Source organism: Cygnus atratus, chromosome 13 (genome assembly GCF_013377495.2).
Source record: "Cygnus atratus isolate AKBS03 ecotype Queensland, Australia chromosome 13, CAtr_DNAZoo_HiC_assembly, whole genome shotgun sequence".
In the NCBI taxonomy this organism is placed as follows: Eukaryota; Metazoa; Chordata; class Aves; order Anseriformes; family Anatidae; genus Cygnus; species Cygnus atratus.
Genome location: NC_066374.1, coordinates 19,100,372 through 19,116,589, shown reverse-complemented (window position 1 = coordinate 19,116,589; position 16,218 = coordinate 19,100,372).

Sequence of the window (16,218 nt, the reverse complement as noted above, 5' to 3'; positions counted from 1 at the left end):
CTTTGAATGAAAATAGGATTAAAGAGGAGGCATATGAATCAGAACATTGGCTCAGATAAAATAGGAGTACTTTGTAATTTAAAATGCATTTTCACTGATATGAATTGGAAATAGTATAGTACATCTTGTTAATAGGAATATTAAGTTTTACATCATCTTAGATAGGTTCTTCTTACAAAACAGTATTTACAAGAGCCTTGCAATAATAGGCTGCCTAATGTTTCCATAAGATTTCTTCTTATGATATATACCAAACACATTTTCATCTATTGTTCGTAATTATCAGCTGGGGATTTGAGTAGCGGGCAAAAGGAACAAAAGCATCTAACTCCGTTTCATCTCTTGCAGCGCACAGCGCATTGAACAACGTGCACTCCAGATTTATTTGAAAATCACCCCTTCAGAAGCCAAGCTCTGAGATCCCTTTGGAGATCCTCATATGGACTTTGGCAGGAGTTGAGAGAAAAAGTGGTTCAGAAGAGTAGGTCTACCAGGGCCAGGGGGAGTCAGAGAGGGCAGGGGGACAAGAAAAGAGGCGGTGTAGGAGCAGAGGAGAGGAGAGGAGGAACAGGAGGTCAGAGAGCACCGAGGAGCATCTCTCCGGTCTGTCGGCTTTGAAGCAGTTTGCAACATAGGGAACATGCACAGGGCACAAAAAAGAAACCAGAGGGAGTCGCAAAAGCTGCACATGAGGATTCCCTCCAGGAGAAGGGAGGGGAACAGCACAGGGGAGTTGCCTAGATGGTCTGAAAGGCATCAGAGGAACAGGGGGAAAGCACCAGATTCTGCGATTTCTGCTCAGTTACTCCCAGTAATGTTCCAGAGAACATCATTATTCCTATGTACAAATGGAAGAAATGTTTTCTTAAATATCTGCTGCTCTGCTCAATGTCTTATACAGCTGGCGACACAAATAACATGTCAGCCTCGTGAAACAGGTGACATTGGGAAAAAGTGGATGTGGGCTTTGGGTTTTCCACAGGTTCAAAGGAGTTCTGAGCAAACCCTGTGGGAAGGCTGCGGGTGATGGCTGGAAGCAGATTCCCTGGGACAGAAGACCAGAGTTCATGCCCTCAACCTCATCTTCATGTGCAAAACCAAAGACAGTGTGGAAAGAGACACCAGCATGCACATCTTCTGAAGTCCCTCTGTTGAAGTCCTTCGTTGGTGTCCAGGCATCCGTGGCTCCACAGCAAGCAGGCTTGTTCAGCAGTGGGGAGTCAGGACAGTAGGCAGTCAGGGTAGGCATTCTCCTTCTCCAGACACTTTTCAGACACTAACCCACTGTAGTCTTTCCACCAGTCTCTGTATATTTTGAATCAAGGCCACAGGAGATAAATGCGGATGCTTCAAAATCTTTTCATAGCAGTCTGTTTTATTTCGTAGAGCTAGTTCATGTAGTTTAGTGGTGTCCAGCCATTTGTTCATGTGTCTCTCTGGAAATCAACCACCTTCAAGATTTTAGCAAGTTTTTCCACTGCTACTTCTCTTCAGGACCTGGCCATTTTATGAACGTGACATAAGGTATTAATTTCTCCATTCATTACCTGAAGAAGGATGGTGTAGAATGGCCAACAGACAAATCATGTTATGGCAAAGTATTGACCAAATGGCCCCAGAGGTTTTTAATATGGCACATTTCAACAAGGGTAGGAATACTGAAGGTATTGCGTTGATGAAAGATTTGTTATTTGGTACGGATAGCAAAATAACACTGCTCGATAATTATTTAAAAGAACAGGAAGCTACCTTAACATATTTTTTTCTGGGGTGTTGCCAATTTTTATGATTGTCCACCCCTGCTGTATTCTATAGCCCATAAGATAATATGAGGCATGTAATGCTACTGCTTGCAAATGCAACCAAAGATCAATTGAATGCATACACAGATTTGTTCATACACAGAAAAGGGACCTATCTGGAGACATTTGTCCCTTAATTTTGATGGCAGTTCTCACATGGCAAACTCTATCTAACCTGACACTCATAAACGTAAGGGAGACAGCTGAGAGAGTCCATAAAACATGAACAAAAGGAAGCAAAATATACTTCATGAGCTACCTCAATTCACCTTAATAAGTTCCCATCACGGCACTATCTGGCATTACGAATGTGCTGCGCACCCATCAGCACGGAGCAGTTGAGATGAGTTTTCTGCTTATCAATGGCTTCTTTTTCTTCTCGTGTCTGGCAAATTTCTAATAGTGGATGATTTCCTGTATGCATATCCCATTTATGGTTTGTAGCACTGTATTATGATGAATTTACACTATCAATGAACATTGCTGAAGGGCCTCATTAGCTTGTGCAGGCGGTGAATTTGTATTTTTCAAAATGCCACTCTTTCTCTAAAGAAATCTCGCTGACAGTGGCAGTCAAGTACTTGACTGGTTAATAAGGCAGCTCAAAGGAAACAGCTTCACTTCACTGCTAGTTTTTGTCCTTGTTTAATTTCTCCTCCTTTCTCGACAGGTTTTGAGGATGTGTGAAGATAACGTATTTCGTCTTTAAATCTCTCAGTCCCGCTGACTACGATGATATAAACAAAAGCAGAAACACAGAAAATTATAGAGAGACGCTTAAAACAGACCCAGCAATAAAAACCTGGGGTTCTAGCTGAGATTTGACTCAGGCAGCTCTCTGCTTGGCATAATTAGGAAGTTTCTTCAAATCCTGCTAAATCCCAGTTCCGCTTTTCTATGCCTGCAAAGTGAACAAGATAATCATGCCCATAATGCAGGGCCTCAAAACCTGAAGGCATCAGCACCCAGCCCTGCAGACAGACTGCAACCTGCAAACAGTTCAAAAGAAATCTTGTCAGACTAGCTGCGACATATGGAGCCACAACGAGAATATTTCCAGATATAGGAAATACCAAGCATTCTGTAAACAGAGTCGTTTGGAGTATTTTTTGCAGAGATATTTTTACGACTGGTAAGTTGCAAGAATCTGTTCACAATATCTGAGCTCTCGGTTACCACCTGTGTTTTTCTCAGCAGAACGTGGTTAACATGCAGGCTTCCAATAGAAAAAAAAAAAAAAAAGAAAATATATCCCACATTGTGTCTTCCAGTATCTCCTGAAAGCTCCTTGGAAGCTGCAGAAGCTATATGGAAATCTTGTTCCTTGAATGCGACGACATTTTGCTATTGAAGATCTTACCACGTGCCCAGAAATCGATGAAAGCCTTTGCAGGAGGGATGTTCCTGGGGCTAGGACCGCACTGCAGCATCAGTAGGAGTTTTTGGCACCCAGGACCATGGAGCATAGCCAGAGCAGTCCAGGGGTGAGCATCCTTCCTGCAGGGCCGGGATGGCTGGGGTACTACTGCGGCCTGTGCCGGGATGGCAAGAGGAAGATCAAAATTGATATGCTGCATATTTAGTGTATGGCTGGAAGGGCTCTAGCAGGGCAAAAAGACTGCAGGAATCAGGGCTGAAACTGCAGCATAGATGTACTCAGTGTCACGTATACCATATGGACAGCAGCAACTACAAACAATGAGGTCAAGCCTGGGAAATTGCAGCAACAGGCAAGACAAAAAGTATTTTCATTCAGTCCTAAAACCAAATCTTAACATGAAGTCAGTATTTTCACTGCCTCTACCTTAAACATATATGGACACATATATAACAAATATGTCTCTACATCCACACATTCTCATATATATGTAGGTGAAATAAATCTGTAAAACATGAGAAATGACATCCACAAAGGTACATTTTTAGTAACATAGAAGAGAAATGATTGACAGAACAAAGCATATGGAAACGAAGAAGAATCTAACCCACATTTAGATCTAAGAAAAAAATATTTGCCTGAAGGGAAAATATTAATTAGTTTGTCTACATGCAAGATAAAAGTCTGGAAGACATATCCATCAAAAGGCAGCAGAATAAACAGCAAAATGGAAATTATTTGTAAATTGACAGTAAACTTGGCAAACATTGAGGGGGTAAACAAGTTATTTGGCATGCAAAGCACTCAGAAATCACAGCCTCTGTCAGGAGGCATCTGTGCATATATTCACTTATTTGACAGAAATTAACATTTTGCAGAAATCTTTGTTGCATGCTAAAGATTTCTTCACCCTCCTTAATTATTTTAATTGCTGCTTCAAAATGTTCCATATAAACATGAAAAAAAGACATTAAAATCCACCAAGTCCAGTTCCCCATTATCAATAACACACAGCAACTCTGTACAAAAGTTCAACATGAAACCTAGAGAGACATAAAATATTGACAGAAAAGATCCATATTTGTTTTTCTTGGTTGAAATTTAAGAAATATGTGAAAGCATTCTCCATGTCTTTTCAGTATTATGCAGGGCTTTGAACACAAAACACTGTTTTACCAACAAATGCAATTAACCCTACTGCTTGGAGGCCCAGGGTTATGGAAAACAATGTTTTCCCCCTACTTTGCCCAGCCATTAAAAAAACCTAATGTATGCTAGCCACTTCTGTGTCATATCACCATAACACAGGTGGAAAATGGAAACTGTGACCATGCCACAACCAGCTCTGATGATTGGCTTTTATTTGGGAATAACCCAAAGCAATCTCCACTCTAGCTCTTCCCTTTCTCACACGTGGGGAGGCTGCACAGCCTCACATCCACGGGTTTTTCCTGGTGAATGGGTGATGCTGGAGACGCCACCAGCCTAGCGAGCAGCCTGGCTGTTTGAGGAAAGGACAGATAATGCGATGGTGACGTGCTCAGAGGAGTCCTGGCACTACCCTTGTGTCAGCCACGCCAAAGGAAGCACCTAAAAAGCATCCAGACGCAGGAGAAAAGGCCACCATGACCACACCACCCTGCTTTTCCTTAGGGCAGAAGATCCTGAATGGAGGCTGTGCTGAAGGAGTGGGATTGGAGCCAAGCCCTGCCTATCTCCTACAACAAGAGCGGCCTCTGCACACACTTCTGTGGACACATGGGGCTTACCACTTCTGTCTGGTGGCAAGGCAAAGAGCTTTACCTTTTGCTGTGCTGTACGTGGCTGGATAAAACACTGATATCCCAAATTACAAGAGACCCCAGAAGGATGGCAGTGATACTTCAGCCTTCTTTACAGCCATGAGTTTATGCAAGTTACATTACAAAGCCAATGTGGAAATGGTCTTTAAAAATAGAATCTGAATAATATTGTCCACAAAATTTAGACTCGCATACAGCACCTGACCCTCACCCCATATAAATCCACACAGTTCAGGCAACCGTTCGATAGCAGATGAAGATCTCACCCTGTGCACTCACAGACCATTCCTCACTGTCAGGCAGGAGCCATAACACATACCCACCAGCAGTCTGTAAAAATGAAGTAGTCCAAAGACAAATCATAACTAGGTTTCACAGGCTGGCTCTGGATGCACTTTCTCCCTGTGTTGCTGACTTTGACATGGGCATGCCAGCCCAGTTTGATTAAAACAGCAATAGCAGGAAGAGCTCATTCAAATAAATCCAAGCACTGAGGAAAATCTCATGTGAGCCCAGATTAAAACGCAACAAAAATCAAAGTGCTAAACTTAGCTGAATCTGGGACAATTTGTTCTTTTCATTAACTTGAAAAACAAGTCAAATACTCTTTTTCCTCTAGCAATCCATTTCCAGGTCAGTTTCTGAAGCCAAAATGTCTTGTTTTCTGCATTATTTTTACATATCATAGCATGTAAGTAATTTGATAGGTTGTCAGGCTGGATGCCTGCTATTCAAGTCATTCCCAGCTATGTGAGGGCTATGGTTTATGCAAATTTAATGACAGCAAAAGCTTGGAAAACTTTCAAAAATGCCAAGGCAACTTTTCATATCTATTTGTAATATTCAGTAAAGAATTTGGAAGTGCTTTTTTTTTATAGGAAAAACATCCAGAAATATCACATAATAAAGCAAAACCAACAGGAAATAAATAATGAAACAAAAACTATTTGTACTTCTATGACACCTTTATAAATACCGAGTTGTAATAAGTTTCCACGTAGCCTCAGCTTTGTGTATGACAAATTTCTGCCTGTTCAGTGACTTTGACAGACCTAAGTTTACAACAGCGCTTTCTGAGGTTCTTAGTAGATGTTGTAAGGAGCTCTGTGCATGCATAAAACATGCCCATAGATGCAGGAGACTCTATAGGACTCCTGTGAAGTGTATATGGCAGTAAATACTTGCTCCTGATACTCCTTGCTCAAAACCCATGTGAAAGGTTCTTCCATTTCATCCCAGAGCACCCTTTCTTGGCTCCCAGACCATAATCCACTTCCTCCTTCAAAACAAAACCACACAGCTTTCCTACCTTCAGGCAAAGGCTTGAATTATAGACTAAAAATATCCCTGGTGAGCTCCTAGGAAGTTCGATTTCGTAACAGCCTTCAACTCCTCTGGGAGCCGAGCAAAGTGGGAGAAATTCCCTGTGGTGATTTCCTAAAAAAAAAGAAGAAAAAAGCATAATTTGTTAGGAAACAGAGTTTTTTAAAGAGTGAAAAACAACCAAAGGACTATCCACAAGCCAAGCCCAGTCCCCCAGGTGTGATGTCCATTAAACGTAGGTCCCAACACCGGCAGGTTCCCAACAGCAGCCCACTGCCTTCTAGAAAGGCTCCTTGCTGGATCATGTTTCTAAACACCCTTAGGCTTTTCATCTCTTGCAGGCCTGCATCTGCTTTTAGCTATGTGTAATTCTCTCCTCTAAGTTCCAGGATTCACCCAGCAGCCACTCCAGCTCCGTAGGAGGCTGATGGAGGACCTTTCCTGGGGGGTGGCAGTGCTCACCTCGGATCGGCCATCTTCTGCTACTGCTACAGCAGCGCAGCCACGCAGCAGCACACCTCTCCTAACAGCACCGCTAATGCCGTTAGCAACAGCCCATGGCAGATCTGCATCTTCTACAGCCACATGAAAGACCAAATATTGAAAACACCAAGAATTCGTAAGCGCTGCCTCTTCCACTGACCTTATGGGGCATTGTATCAACCACGTCAACACCTGCTGGCTGATGGGCAGGGGCCTTGTAGATTTTAATGGCAAGGTTTCACAACACCACAAAGCAAAGCCTAGAGATGTCAACAGGCTTATGAATTATTTAAGCACTTTTCACTAATAAGTTTTGATACACAGGTGTAATGAAAGCTACGTGTGGTTTTGCCACATTTGAAAGAAAAAGGATTTAAAGCATTCTCCAGACTTTCCGATGTGTACTCAGGAAAGATTATGGAAGAAGTCTGAATAATTAGGGAAGAAAAAAAGAGTTGGGGGGAAGTAAAATAGTTAAATCCAATACTGTAGCTATGAGTCATAAAATCCATTCCTTCCAAATCTTTGTTTAAGCTAAAAGCTGTGGCCATGCTCTTCTTTCTGAGATGGACCAAAGATACAAGGGAGGTAAGGTTTGCAGGGAGCGGCTGTGTCTTTTATCAGCCCAAGCAGTGTAAGTGGGAAGAGACGGACAAGCTTGCAGGCACACAAGGGCACACATGCTCTAAATAATTTATAAGTCTGTTGACAACTCCAAGTCGTGCCATGTGTTATTTTGATACCTCACTGTTCAAATCTATAAAGCTCGTATCTGTCAACTATCAAGCTCTTGTGTGCCCCAAAGCTTGTTCATTTTTTCCATCTGTATCAGTCAGCCTAATAAAAGATCTTAGCTCACCCTAGAAAATTTGCCTCTCAGAAACGGTGTGGGCTTCCTAATGTCACCTGCCTGTGGCCCCACTTACACCTCAGCTTGTTTACTCCACCGATCTGAGTCGTAGAGAACATCCACTGCCACGGGGCTGCTGTAAACTGCTAGCTATATAAAAGATGTGAACGCTCTCAGATATATATAATTACTTAAAAGAGATTATGGTTTTCTTTCCCAACAAAAATACCTTAAATTCATAAGGGGAATCTTTATGTTGTTATTTATCATTCGAACATGGGAAAGGAAAATATTTGCAGAGACAAAAATCCCTCAAAGATACCACAGTTCTATTGTATCTTTAGTTTTCAGACAGCCACTCACATTGTTTCTCCTCAGTCAGCTCAACAGACTAATTCTATTTAATCCTTTTCTTTTTATATGTAAAATGATACAGTTTAATGCTCCGCCGTTTAATATCTGTGAAGTTTTATCTTTATTTGTTTGGAAAATTTGAGTCAGATACTCACCTACTGTAATTTCCAAAGAACAAACAAATGAAAAAGGGCAGTCCATTTTCATGCAAATCCAGCCAGCTGTTTAGCTCAGGCTGCCCTTGCGTTCTGATGTGAGGATCTGCATAAAAACCAAAGTGGAGATATGATAAAATATAAAAGGCTGACAATAACATGCAAATCGAAATCAGTCATTGGAAAACTGTGGACTCATTGTCATCAAAAGAATTAGGTGGCAGAACAAAACAAAAGAGCCCTACTGATAAAAGTAACTATGGCTTGATGGCTTTAAAATCTACAGATTTCTTATACCACAAAGAAAATTGAAATTAAACACCTCTCTAGACTGTCTGCTTTTAATCTTTTCCTTCTGAGCTGTTTCCTGACATATTCTCTGTTAACTTTTTATCAAAGGTCATTTATAATCATATTTCAGAGATAAAATAAAAATAAAAAATGCATTTATTTCCTAAGTTTTAATCAAGTGCCCAGAAGAAATGATATGAAAATAAGCTGCTGAACACTAAGCGATGTCATCCAGAGAAACTCAAATAATTAGAGGGAATATTGGTGGCCTCTTACATTATCAAACCAAGAACTGAATTTTGGGGCTTAATTTTGCTACCATTTAGACTTATAGTTAAACCTGCTCAGAGTAAAAAGGCCATGAGTGTTCAGTAGTTTTGTGGCCATACAGAACAATGGGAAACCCCCAAATTCTGTCCCTCAAGAAGGTGATGAAGGTGACAGAGCATCTCCTGCAACTACAAGCAAAGTGTCATTTCACCATTAGCTACATAAGAATAGCCTCAAATTTCACAATTAGCTATATATAAGTATTCAGGAAGCTGAGGGAGAAAAAATATCCAACAAACTATTCAAACTGGTCTAAACTTTTCTTACTAAATGCTTTCCTTCCTTACATCAAAAAAAAAAAAAAGGATTTCCAGTGAAAAACAACTTTTCCTTCCAGAAATAGAAACAGTTTCCCCACAATTCTAAAATGTTTCCATATCGAGACCACCTTAGGTAAAGACATTAAGGAGTCTATCTGAGATTGAACAGGAGATAAATTTTGCTTTAACTTTTTTGTCTGAATTCAAATCCAATCCCTTTGGATCTGAACCAGGTTCCCCGCCGCAGTACACCAGTCCCTTCTGTTTTTCTGCATTTTCCCCGTTCCTTTGCCCTTTGACGCATGCCCCAGCCAAGCCGAAGGCTCCTGGTCATTGCCGGCTGCTGCAGCGAAGCTGCTCCGAGCGAAGCACCATCCGCCCTCCAGCCTGCATTGAGGGCACACACTGGAAGTCTCAACCTCTCCTTTAATGTTGATGCACGCGTGTATTAAGAAGTAGGCTAAAAGATTATTAGTACTGCATACTGATGCACTCAAAGGCTGGGAAATGCTAGAATTAAGGGTCCCTTAGCAACCTGAATTTGGCCCTTGCCTGTCTTCGCTATGATATAACTGTTAATTCCATGATCACAGGCTTTTTTTTTGTTGTTGTTATATTCTAATAATCAGAATATAACAACTATTTGTGCAAGTAGCAAAGATTGATAAATTTTAAAAAGCTATGATGGAAGCATTAGAGAAAAATCCACAAAGAGAAGCCTGAAGTTTGGGTGGAAATTGGGAAATACCAACCCAGGCCACAGATGCCAAGTAAGAAGAGAGCACTTGCTGGAGGAGGGAACATTTGGGTATAGCCAAAACTATAAAGTCATCAGCCTGTAGGACCACGCAACCTTCACTTAGCAAAACCAGGACCTCTGGACTTTCTGTACCATCTTCTACACCTTAGCTTACAGCACAGTGCAGTAGAAAGCTTTGTACATCCCATCACTATCGGAAACAGACAGTTTGACAGAGCTTTTGCAAACACTCAGCAAGCAGAAAATAATATTCCCTCCTATGTATTCCATACTGTGCTTGAACCAGCAAGGGGCAAGCTGAGGGCAGAAGAACAAGCCCTCCTTCCTCACCGTCACTGCCACCGTGGCAGGGAGCAGCCCCCCGGGGTGGTGGCACCCGGCTGCCTTGGGAGCAGCCGCGCTGTCTGGGTGCTGCACCCGCAGCACGGCCGCGTGTAACCGCTCCGTGCAGATGGACTCAGCAAGTGCAAACAGATTTTTAACATGCGCATAAACTAGGCCACAGGAGGATTTTTTGACAAGAACAGGAAAAAAAAAAAAAGAAAAAGAAAAAAAGGTGCCGCAGTAACTACCTGCTCCAAAGCTTGGAAGAACGATGAGAGCTGCTCAGAAAAATGATCAGGATTTTGAGGAAGGTGAAATAACACACTTTCCCACAATCTCTTCACCAAAAAAAAAAAAAAATCATTTTAGCAGAAATTTCTTAAAAAATGCTTAACAGCTGGCATAGAAAATATCACCTCTGACAGCTGAAGTCTGTGCAGCAGGGAGCTAGCGGCACAGTGCCGGGCAGCTGCCACCACTCCGAGCCCGCAGCCATCATGGAGGAGGTGGGTTGGTAACAGGGAGGTGAACGCAGGTGGATTTCAGAAGGTGAGTGGTTCTTTGAGTAGGACTGTGAGTCCCTTGGTCCTTCTTGTTCGGCAGGAACCACCCCACCATGGGTTTCCCAACAGAGGATGAAGAAGGGTGACCATGGTGCACAAGAAAGCAAAGCCCTCGTGTATGCAGTGTATGGGGTCAGGGAGAGGAGGAGCCCATGAAACCTGAGTGAGAGGCAGAAAAGGTGCAGGAAAGATAAAGGATCAAGGCACAATATTTTGGAGATGCCAGTCACGTTAGAGGGAAGGATGCATCTTCTGTTGTGAAGATCCTGGAGGACCGACCATCACCTACGTGATCCGCCTCCATCTCCTCTTCTCTGGCTGCCTGTATTTCAGTGCTATAAACTCAGAACTTGCAGTGATGATGAGATGGGGACAATCACACAACCCACCTGTCTTGGCAATGCAGCCCTTTTACAAAGGGATATAGTAAGGGCTTTAGTTTACAAAATCCAAGGTTGTTTGAAAGCAGTGAACCAGTCACTTGCTTTTCCTTTTTTTTTTTTAATGGAGAACGGAAATTCCCATCCCACTGCTTGGTCTCAGTAAAGAGGGCTTTAAATAGCAAATGGGTGTGGGCAGCAGTAACATCACAAAATCTCAAACCTGAAGTTGTGCACAGTGAAAACCAGTTCTCATGCATTTAGCCAAACCATGCAAGGCTTCAAAAATTGCTCCTGGTAGCACTGGTAGCATCTATGACATGGAATACGATGCGGAAACATCTCGAGGACTCGAGCAGCCCGGCGATCCTTTGTGCCAGGTACTGCACAGAAATATTTTGACAGACAGCCGCAGCAAGGGCGTACACAACGTGCTCAGCGCTGCAAATACGTCATTTAGCAATGAGTACATTTTTCTTGTCATTTAACACAATATGGAAGTTTTGTGTCAGTTTTCATCCCCCAGATGTGTTCCTAATATTGTCATCGATAGCAGCAGTGTCGGTATTATACCATTTTAATAGAAAAAAACATTCAGCTCCCATTTTGAACTTTTTAATCTTTTCCTATGTGCCAGAAAGTAGAATAACTAAAGCTTATCTATTTATGCATGTGCCTAAATCTTCAATGCATATATAAATTTAAATCTCATTACACTATAACACACTGCTTTAAAAATATGGATACATTTTAAGAGTCTGCTACATATTTTTATCAAACAGGGGGGACAATTTTTATTTTTCTCCCACATAAAGCCAGCAAAATCCTGCATGTTAATACTTCAAGAAAATAAACTTGTGTAAAGATTTGCCTATCCAAAGTACAGTATAATTTAAATTTAAATCCCTCAGAAACCCAAAGCACTGTGTTTATAATATGAGAACAGCGGGCAGTCATGCCCTTGACTGGAGGGCATGTCATCTAGTCCTCTCCTTCTCTGCAAAACCATCAGGCTGGCAGTAGTGACAGATGAACAGCTTACCATTAATTTCTCCTCTTTCATGCCTTCAATCCAAATGGTGCATATTCTCCACAGGGAGGCATCAAGGTCTTTGCCTTTATTTCTCTTGCATACTCACACTGACTTATAAATCAAGTGCAGATAAGAAGAGAGGGCAAATATCAATCTTTTTTTTTCCTGGCCAGTGCCCACTGGCACACTACTGAGCTTTGACTGAAAGGTTCTTCAAATCTTTATGTGATTCATAGGCAAGGGAGCGCTCTGCGAGGACAAAACAACAAAGGAAATCGGAGAGAGAGGATTTGTATATCTTGGCTTATAAATTAGAAGCCTTCTCTCTGCAATGTTTAAATGTGGGTTTCAAAAAAATGGGAATCTAAGTTGTTATTACTTCATTGAAAAAAAATCTTTGTGGAATCTAAACCAGGCAGTGCTTCTTCGCATGCAGCCACCGGAGCAGCTCTAAGCAGGATGTTGTATTTTCCCATAATAGTTTTTCTTTTGGGGGGCATCTCCCTTCTTTGCCATTGAAGCAATTCAGTCCTTCAAAACAGATTGACATTTACTATCACTGCTGCATTAACGATTAGCTTTTGTCTCTGAAAAAAATAAGAAATCTCATTTCAATTTAAAATACAAAAGGCCAGATCTACATCCTGTACAAACCAGAGTAGCTGTACAGGCTCAGATGCAGCTGTGCTGACTGACAGGAGATGAAAAATTGTCCCACAATGTTTTTTAAGTATGGTGGAGAGAAGTTCATTCATTTATTAACTGTACTTTCTCTGAAACTGCTACTGAATCTCTCGAAGTCCAAAGAAAAAAGGAGTTTTTAAACCAAGTTTCCCCACCTGCACTGATTCGGGGGGTTCACGAGAGACTTACAAACTGAATCCATAACCGAGCTGACAGTGCAGTGAGGGGACATGGCTCTTCCTTCATCTCTTGCTCTCTTTTTATTTTTAAAGTGCATTAATAGAAGAATTTTCTATTCAGTTACAGCAAATTGATCTTGCATTTAAAACATATATTAAATCATTGGTGTGAGTGATGCAACATTATTACATGTCAGGAAAAAAATCTATATTATGATAGTTGTTGACAAATGATAATATTATTTTCCGGCTAAGCATGAGGTGTTAATGCTGCTAAATGGCTGCAAATGTTGACGTTAAAGGCTGCCTGCTGGCCATTTCCAGGTGACATATCTGGGGATTCGGGGCTATTTCATTTTCCAGCCTTTTTTAAGGCTTCAGGCCCCATCCATAAATTACAGCTGATGACAAAAGTGGAAGCTAACAGTGGCAAAATTAGGCCCACAGGCAAAATAATTATATATACAGCCTTTAGCAGTGAGGGAGAAAGCCATCAATCAGCCCCCAATTATTCACTAGTTAATCAGCTCTGCCCTTCCTTTATTGAAGGGTTACAGTGTAATTAAGTTGGCAGCATCCTTTTAATTCATCAAACATACAACACATGGCGGTGTTTGCTGCAATCAGGGGACAGCACCTTTGTGTGCCTGACCCCTGGCACTGCTGCAGGAGACGAGGGAAACTTCAGAGGTAAGAGAGACTATTTATGCGGGAGCACAGCACGCCAAGCCACCGCGGGGCTTGGGCAGGGTGTTCAATAGCATCGCTGCGTTTCAGTGCCGTGCAGACAGGAGAAACACATGCATCCACGCCTACATGGACTCAGCGGTGGGGAGACCCCTCCAAACAACTTGGCTGGCCGCAGTGAACAGGGTTATTCCTGTATCAGTTGGGGAGGGTGGCTCCGGAGCGCTGCAACGGTGAAGACACCCTGGCTCCCAGCAAAGCCTCTCAGATAATGGGGCAGCAGCGGAGAGCCAAGCATCACTCGGGGTCCCTACTTTGGTAATGGATCTCTGAAAGCATTCTGAATGCTCCCAGGCCAGCAAAGCAGATGTGAAAAAAAGTTTTAACCTGTGCGTGCATACAATAGCTATAGCTACCATATCCGTCTCACTTATGTTTCTGTATAAACTTAAGTAATGCTATATGTTCTTCATGTCCCTTTTCTCCCTATATTTGTCTGCTCATAAATCTGTTTTCCTGCCACATATGCCTCCTGCTCACTGCATCCTTAGAGATGCAGAATGTCCTAAGTGTCCTTGCTACCTTGCAGAACAGATACCAAATTATTTATTCATAAACAAGCTCTGTGTTTCTAACCTCCTTGTAATAATGAAGTTTTATACAATCATTGGCTATACTGCACGATATGGGCACACAAAACCAAAAGCCTCAACATCTGAATGCGCTGGGAATCTCAATGTTCAGAAGTCTTGGCTTTTTTGACAAAAATATTTATTCCTCTCAAGTGAAAAAGCATTACCCTGGTGGGCACCTTTTGATGGTTATTTTACCTCATACAGGCTGACTGAAGACATTTGCAAGTTTCTCACTATTTACCAAAATCCGTCTTCTAAAGATGCAGAAATTGGTATTTTATTTTATACTGGCTATGCTGTTTTGTTTCACTGGGGGGTGGCAGTGCAGAATCGTGTCTCTGTCCAGAAATCTCTAAGGTGTCAGTTAGCAGTTTCCAATTGAGATTTTCCATGAGTCTAAAGGAACATAGACCTTAAAGTAATTTCCTGGTTCTTTAAATCCAATCTCATTTTCATAATTTTATCAGTTTCTGCACTGAAAGGGAAACAAACAACCAGTGAGCCCAGTGCTGATGGAGTTATTGTGGGACACCAAGAGCACAAACTTGGCCAGGCCTGGCTTTACCCCTGTTAGCAGCCCCTCCAGTACTTGCCCCACTCGTTTGCACGTTATCTGGAGCTTAAAGACTTACGATAGTGGGCCACATGAAACACAGATGTCCTTCGGGCTCTTCTCTCAGCAATTTTACCCCAACAGATACCCTATGGGATGCCAAATTTGCAAGGCTCCCCATTCATTCTCTGGAGTTGGGAGCTCAGCCGAAGAGGGAGGACAGAAGGTGAGAACATTGGCTCTCCTGGCCAAGAACCGTCACCATCTTTGTGAGTCGTATGAATTCCCCCAAAGCTAAGGGAACCTTATTTTCTTAAGTTATTTTGCTCTTTGACCATTAAATACCCACTTGGATGCTGCCTGAGCTTTGTTGGCCAGATCCCATGGAGGGAGACCTCCTGCCAGCTCCCACTAGCAGAACTCCTTGCCATCATCCGTCCTCCTACCCATGCTGGAAACTGAACTGAATCAAGCCACTGGGTGTCAAAGTGAGCTACAGAAGAATCTGTCCCTTCAAAGAAATTTTCATAAAGCAAAATTCATATCCTCGCTAACAAAACACTTGTCAACAGTAAATTAGTGTTTATTTATTTGTTGAATGCACACATCTTTTTACTTTTTTTTTCTTCATTACAGAATCTTGGGCTAAACAATTTAGATCCTGCATTATCTCAATGTCAATAAGTATGATTTTTTTTTCCTAAAGAAAAAGCATGCCATATTGCAGACAACCTAAAGTCATAACTCAAGACAACACAATCATGTCATAATATAATTTTATACAATGAGATTGTATCTGTTGTTATTGAGGGTCATTGAATTCCGTCTGTCAGTGTTATTTTATTGAATAGGTTCAAGTAATAGTTCGTGCTGATTATCAGAAAGTATGTTTAAAAACTGTCACTGTGTTTATATCCTTCAGGGTTGCATTTAAATTATGTAGATAAACAGTATCAAGCAGTGTGTACTGCAATGAAGTACAGTCCTTGATAGAAATTTCAGAATAAAATTTATGTGAAAATTTCTGGTAGAACTTTGTACACACTGACTCTGTCTTATATGTAAAATGTTGAATACATAAAGTACACATGGATTTTTTTTGACATAAGAATACAGTATAACACTTACATAATCTATTCACAACTGACAAACAATGACCAAAAAGGAAAATCTTCACTATCCATTATGAAAAGTTATACCCAAGCAAGAAGTAATTTTTAAAGGTGACTTAATTCAAATTTTAAAAATATTCAGAAATTATTCAAACCTATCATGATAACATGGGCAAGGAAAAGAATTTTTTAAACAAAATTTGTATTACGGTAAACTGCCATCTGCAATTTTTAATCATGCAATAAAAAATTTCTTAACAGTGATTATCTATGTAAACCA